The following is a 7181-nucleotide window of genomic DNA, read 5'->3' on the forward strand; positions in this document are numbered from 1 at the left end:
GCAGGATTCAAATCAATATTTAAATTATTATTATCGTTCAGACTAGTGATTAATGGAAACATTGAGGTGTCGTTATGATGACTTAAAATTATAGCAGGTTTCGTTTTTTTTTTTTTTTTCATATTTTTCCTAATGAATTAAAACCTCGTTGAAATATTTTAATATCATATTCGTAATAATAATTTATATACAATCTATATATAATAGTTTTAAGTAATATGAAAATAGGAGTATGTATATTAAATAAAACAAAACAAAAAAAAAAATATATATATATATATATATATATTCTTCCTCCTCTATTATGAACTAGAAAATATTTTAAAAAGTTATCCTATTTATACCAAGTTGCTATATCATCAGCATGAAAGCGATGAAGGATAAAATGTAAGAGGGAAGAAACGTGACTATCCTCAGTCTTCCTTCTTCTTTCGTACTTATCTCTTCCTTGCAAATCTCTTATTTCTTCTCTCTCTCTCTCTCTCTCTCTCTCTCTCTCTCTCTCTGTCTCTATCTTTCTCATATATAAACCGAGGACTCATACACAGTCAAGAAATCTCCAGGACACGATAGCTTCTGCTACACGTGCGCTTATAGACTTTACACACCGGACCGAGTGATTTTTATTTTCATGTGCCTGGTACAGGAGCAACAGCAACAGCAACAGCAACAGCAACAGCAGGAGGAGCAAAAGCAGGAGCACGAGCGCATTCGATTCCAAGTAGGCATGCACACGGAGCCATGTTACACGGTAGCACAAACTCAGTCTCCACGTCCGGGTCAATGTTACATGTATACTCTCTATAAAATACACACATACTAATGTCGATCCTATGGATCGTCGCGTTCTCTTCAAAGATTCTTTTTTTTTTCTTTCTTTTTTTCTTTTCTTCTCTTTTTTATACTCCCAGATAAAAAAAAAGAGAAAGAGAAAGAGAGAGAGAGAGAGAGAGAAGCAGCATCGTGTCCGTGTCGGTGCAACGAACCGCCACGTGTAATCTAATCACGAACTAGAAAGTGCTCTCACCGTTCTATTCCTTACAATCGCTTCTTTCATATGAATTATACAATGTACATACAAATCGGATGGATATGTAACGCAAAAAAAAAAAAGAAGAAGGAAAAATTACTTTAGTAAAATTTTAACAATTATTCATCAGTATATATGATAACGTTTATAATAGATTTATCATCGAGATAAAAAGTGATAAGTGTAGAAGGCTAATTATTAAATCTCATTTATTTCTTTTATAAAATTATTATTTTATTATAGATGGTAAAAGATTTTAAGATGATAATAATAATCGAAATTTAGGAATACATTTGCACCCTTCTTACTCTTTTATCACCCTTCTTATCTCTCTCTCTCCCTTTCTCTTTCTTTTTCACTCTTTTCCCATTTTCTTTTTCTGAAACGAAGGACCTTGTCAGCCATAACAAATTGTGACTTCGGTAGCCGGATAGGATGTTGCGCCTTAACCACGTTTACGTGATTAATTGTAGCATCGTGAACCGCACAGAGGGACGATTTTTTCCACGAATTATTTGCATGTCAAGACGGATTGATGGAAACGCGTACGACAACGACTACGACAACGAAGAAGAGATTGCAAGCTGGACCTTGTTGGTTGGGGTGATGTTGGTGGAGTAAAGTTTGCCGCGGATCTTGAATAAAAGCGTGTGCCTCTTCTTTACCATCCACAACAGAAATTCCCATTCCGAGCGGTGGAATTTAACTTTCAAATGTACCGCCGATTGAACCTCTTCCTCTTCTTCCTCTCTCTCTCTCTCTCTCTCTCTCTCTCTCTCTCTCTCTCTCTCTCTCTTTCTCTTACTTCTCGTTTTTCGTCGTTGATGTTTCCGAGAGAACACATAATTTCTCCCATGAAATGTGAATTTCCGCTGATGTCTACGGCTGATAAGAAACACCGAATGGTCTCCATCTATTTATCTTGACAATCCTCTAAATGGATTTCCAATATCATATCTTTCATATATACTGTGAAATTAAATATGATAATTGAGAATACATGATTTATATATATATATATATTTATTATCATTAAAATTATTAATGATTTTGGCGATCATATTCTTTAAAAAATTAAGATTAATTAATTACAAAAAAAATATTACATTCCTCAACATCAAAATTTCATTTCAAATAGAGTTATCGAATGCCATAAATGATCCCGTACAGTGTTACACTAAACACACTCGATCGTTTCAACATGTATTGGCAGAGACTGTTGGAAGATTTGGGGTCCCATAAAGAACAAACGAAAGACAATGCAAAGGCACAACTCACAAGGAGACAAAAGCCCCCAACTGGTGGTCAACGACGAAGATGATATCACATGGTTTACGATCGTTTCGTCGATGCTTTATGCCTCACTCCGCGTCCGCGGACTTCTTCGACGTGCGTGCGTTTTCTCTTTTAACTTCTTCTGAGTCCTCCACGAAGAACTTCGTGGAATGATATAGGAACGCGAAGATGTCTTCTCGTCGATGAAATATCTCTCGAATGTTCTTTCCTTTTCTCTTCTTTCCTTTTCTTTCCTTTTCTTTCCTTTTCTTTTCTTTCCTTTTTTTTTTTTGCAATTTCAAACTTTGATACTTTTTCTCCTTGTTTGTCTCATAAAACGCAATAATAAATATTAATTAATGTTCATATGATATATTTAACGTTGTTATGGCGTATGCATCGAATATGATCGATTATATCTTTAGACCCAATTTTGTAATCTCGATTGAAATCATACGTTGAAGATGATAAGACAAGAAAGAGAACATTTCTTTAACGTTCCTCTTTTAGGTGCGGCTAATCGAACGAACCAATTTAGAATCAATCACGTAGGAATATGGTTCGTTCTTTTTTCTAGACATAGACAATGACTTGAAAAATTTATCGACAACCGAAACAATATAAATTAATAATTAAGTATATGTAGTTAAGAAAATATGATAGAAATGATGATGATGATGATGATGATGATGATTCAACGTCATCGCCAAAATAGATATATGTAAAATAAATAAATAAATTATTATTAATTATCTATGATAATTTTTATGAGATGAAAGAAACATGATGTAAATCTTTCCCGGTCCTCCCACCTTCCCGTACGCCCCCATCGCATATTGTCTTCTTAAGGATAAATTATTGAAACAATGACAGAGTCAGGATGAATTCCATCACGAATCTTATTCCCACCACTTGTAAGTCTGGGCGGCTTACAATAGACAGCAACAGCCTCGAAAGGACGATCGACATCTTTGCTGGTTTGATCGTGAACGTATGACGATCACGTAGCTCATTTCCTACACAAAACGTCATCGTGGAATTTCATTATGGAATAGACGATTAAAGGCTTGAGAGCCGCGAGAGAAACTTTTTACCAATCGACTGATGAATAGCAACTGACGATCCCACTGACTCATGAATCGAACGGACGAAATTGATTTTTTTTTTTTTTTCTATCTATAAATTTCAAACATTTTTACGTTTATAATATAATCACATAATTATTATCTAAAACTTCAAAAGAAATTTATATTCTTAATCTCGATGAACATATTAAATCAACGTGTTAATCAATGAAATCGTATTTGAGCTTGATTTAAATCTAAATCAAAACAAGAGAAGAAAAAAAAAAGAAAGAAAGAAATAAGAATGATCATTCTCATCTTCAGATAATGATCCCAAATCTAGGTCCAAACACGCACAAGTCTCTACTTTGAAAGTTTCAAAATAACTGTCACGCTAGAAAAAGGCATAGAAGGAAGGAAGGCGTAGGCTTTAACCCTAATTGCCATCTCGACATCTGCTTCCATCGTTCCTCTATCCATTAATTTGAAAGTTCTCACACACACATACACAACCATATATCTATATATATATATATATATATATATATATATATATCATACATTCTCTTCTTTCATTTCATTTCGTTGTACGGGATGAACAACGTTAGGAACAAAAGCAAGTTTTCGTAGCTCTTTTAATATCTCTTTTTGATGGATAATAAACATTTCCGTGTTATCCAAGATGAGAGAAAAAGAGAGAAAGAGAGAGAGAGAGAGAGAGAAAGAGAGAGAGAGAGCATCCTCTTCGAAGAATCCACTTAACGAAGGATGATCATCGAGATCAGGCCCACCCTTTTCCTTTTTTTTTTTCAAGTGCCTTAAGAGAAAAAAGAGAGAAAAGAAGTGAGAGACTAAGAGGAAGTGAGATAGACTCTGAAAGATCTGACAACAATAGATCCTCATCGTCGTCTCTCGCGATTCGATATGTGTTTGACGGACGTGAAGACCGTGGTAGCTTTCTTTAACCACATTTCTTTTTGAATAAAACCTTCTTCTTCTCAATCCTCTCCTTTTTCTCCGTCTTTTTCTTCTTCTGCTTCTTCTGCTTCTCAAGGGCTATCGATAAAATATCACCTGCTATTTGTTGGAAAACCTTACGAAACTAAACAAGCTTATTCTTAGATGATTGTATCAAGGAAGAACTATAAGTACCTGGATCTTCAATAATTCATCTATTTTTTTTCAACAATATTTATCAATGAATTAATTGATAGAATTAATAATATTAATAAAACGTAAGTATTACAGACAATGATTAGTATTTAATATTTATTATATATATTAAATATTTTTGTACATTGATATACAAATATTATTTAAGAATCTAATAGTATCGGTACTATTATCATTTAAATATTACTTTTCATATTATTATTCGTACCATTTAAATAGTAAAATTTCAAAATATATTAATATTAATTATCAATACAAAATTAATATGAAAACTATCAGTACCAATGGAGATAGATAAAAAGAAAAAGAAAAGATTTAAGGTATATCTTAAGTATACCTTAGAGATATATTTAAATACACATATATTTAAAATACTAACGATCCAGAGTTTTAAAATTCTGAATATATTTCATAGTAAATTTATTTAACTAGTCTTAATGTGCAATATGCCTAGCACATATGTGAAATAAACGATCTCGACTACTCGATACGACGATCGTACGCCTACGTATGTATATAATACGATTCCTGTTGCAATGCGGCATCGTTCGATCGAATCAACTTCTAAGTATACCTATATATATACTATATATATAGGTATACCTATATATATATATATATATATATATATATATATATATATAAAGAAATCTTTTCGAATCAGATATCAAAGATAAGTCGTATAAGATCGTCTCAAAACTTTCGGCTTAACTTTTTTATACCATAAATGGTATGAGGGAACATTCATCAAGGATAAAATACAGAAGCTACTTATCTCTATCTTTGTTTTTCATTTTCTCTCTCTCTCTCTCTCTCTTTCTCTTTATCTATCTCTTTCTCTTTTCACTCCCAGACTCCGTTAAGTAGTCCACCCACGCAACATCGACCTTTAATTCGAATCGTTTCTCCCTGCCCCATGTAACGATCTCTCGACGAGCGATAAATTTCTTATGATGGTAGGAGAAGCAAAGAGAGGATATATCGAGAGATTTGTTTCATACACTTCACTCGAAGATAACGATCAAGTTACGCGAACGATGACGCGACAGGCCTAAAGTGGTAATCTCCAATAACATTTATTTCGATTTATATACCGGTCTCTTTCTCTTTCTCTTTCTTTTTCTCTCTCTCTCTCTCTCTCTCTCTCTCTCTCTCTCTCTCTCTCTCTCTCTCTCTCTCTCTGACACAGTAACAACTATTTGAAAATGTTAGTCATCTTGAAAAATTATATCTAATACGATCGTCTTACTTAGCTCTCTAAAACTACCTAAGCAATCAGAAATAATTTAGAATACATATAGTATATACGAGTACTTTACTTGGAAGTTATAGAATAATAACTTAGAAGTAATCTAGCTCGACTATACGCTCGCAAGAGAAAAGAAAATTGTTTGAATGATTATTATCACGATAAAAAGCACGATAAGATTTAAATATATACACTCTCTTCATGATACTATTGTCATATTTTCGAAGATTCAATTTCCATTTTGATCCAAACGAAGCAACATTATTTGACGTTCAAGATGTGTCAAGAAAAAGGACGATATCCTTTCTCTCTCTCTCTCTCTCTCTCTCTCTCATTCTGTGAGATCGATAAAACTTCACGATAATATATGCGAAGTAAGTAGTAAAACGAGAGTGTCCTTTGTGTTTGGCTAAAAGGATTTCGAAAGAAGCTTTTGGATTATCGCGAACATCGGAATGACAACGAAGAGAACATTTTTTTTAAATATATATATGTATGTATATTTAAAGTATATGCATAAAAAAAATATGTTAATATTATTTATCCTTAAATTAATATTTCGATCATGAAGATATAAAAAAAAAAAAAAAAAAAGAAAATGGTCATATACTTATTCGATAAAAGTTATTAATTGAAGAACAAATTGACAATTAATGCGATTAACTGTGAAGTTCAAATTTCCGATATAAATTATAGATATATAAAAATATTAAAAGTATCAAGAGCCATTTTTGATGACCAACCCGTCTTTGAATAAAAAAAAAAAGAAAAAAAAAGAAAAAAAAAAAAAAGTCATAAGTCGTAACTCAAAGCGATCTGATTTTTTAATTATATGCTTAAAGAGAGAAAAAAACAAAAATAAAAAAAAGAAAGGAACAAAAACCATAATGAAGAACTCGTAAAAGGGACTAATACGGAATAAAAGGTCTGTTTCCAATTTCCTTAAATATAAATCATGGTAAGCCGTAAATTTCCAAGTTTCGTTAACTCGCGACGTTCACGTAATTAAACGTGAACTCGATAAAGAAGCAATAAAGCGTTGAGAAGAGGAGCTTGAGAAGAGTGAGAAAAAAAGAAAGAAAAAAGGAGGGAAGAAAAGAGAAAGAGAGACAGAAAGAGAGAGAAAAAGAGAGAGAGAGAGAGAGAGAGAGAGAAAGAGAGAGATCCTTGAAACGTCGCCGAAAGAGCATAAATCCTCGTTTACAATGTCGGGACACACGTGTTCGCACGAGTGAAGTTTGCCGCGCAGATGAATGAAACTCTTTGACGAGAAACTTTACTTTTTCTCTCTTTCTCTTTCTCTCTCTCTCTCTCTCTTTCTCTCTTTTTCTCTGTCTTTCTCTTGACCGACAAGATACGAACGTCTGAGTTCCCATTCTGGATTATCATC

General features: G+C 33.0%; 1 long non-coding RNA gene across 1 annotated transcript; it reads right to left on the minus strand.

Annotated features, from left to right (window-relative positions):
* Window positions 1–275: 275 nt before the first annotated feature.
* LOC124953994 lies at window positions 276–3736 on the minus strand. Its single transcript, XR_007102406.1, has 3 exons — window positions 3400–3736; window positions 2137–3321; window positions 276–1999 (listed from the first exon to the last, which is right to left on the minus strand). It is a non-coding gene; the product is annotated as an uncharacterized LOC124953994 (long non-coding RNA).
* Between the last annotated feature and the right edge of the window lie 3445 nt (window positions 3737–7181).

This window comes from Vespa velutina, chromosome 14 (assembly GCF_912470025.1).
Source record: "Vespa velutina chromosome 14, iVesVel2.1, whole genome shotgun sequence".
NCBI classification, from domain to species: domain Eukaryota; kingdom Metazoa; phylum Arthropoda; class Insecta; order Hymenoptera; family Vespidae; genus Vespa; species Vespa velutina.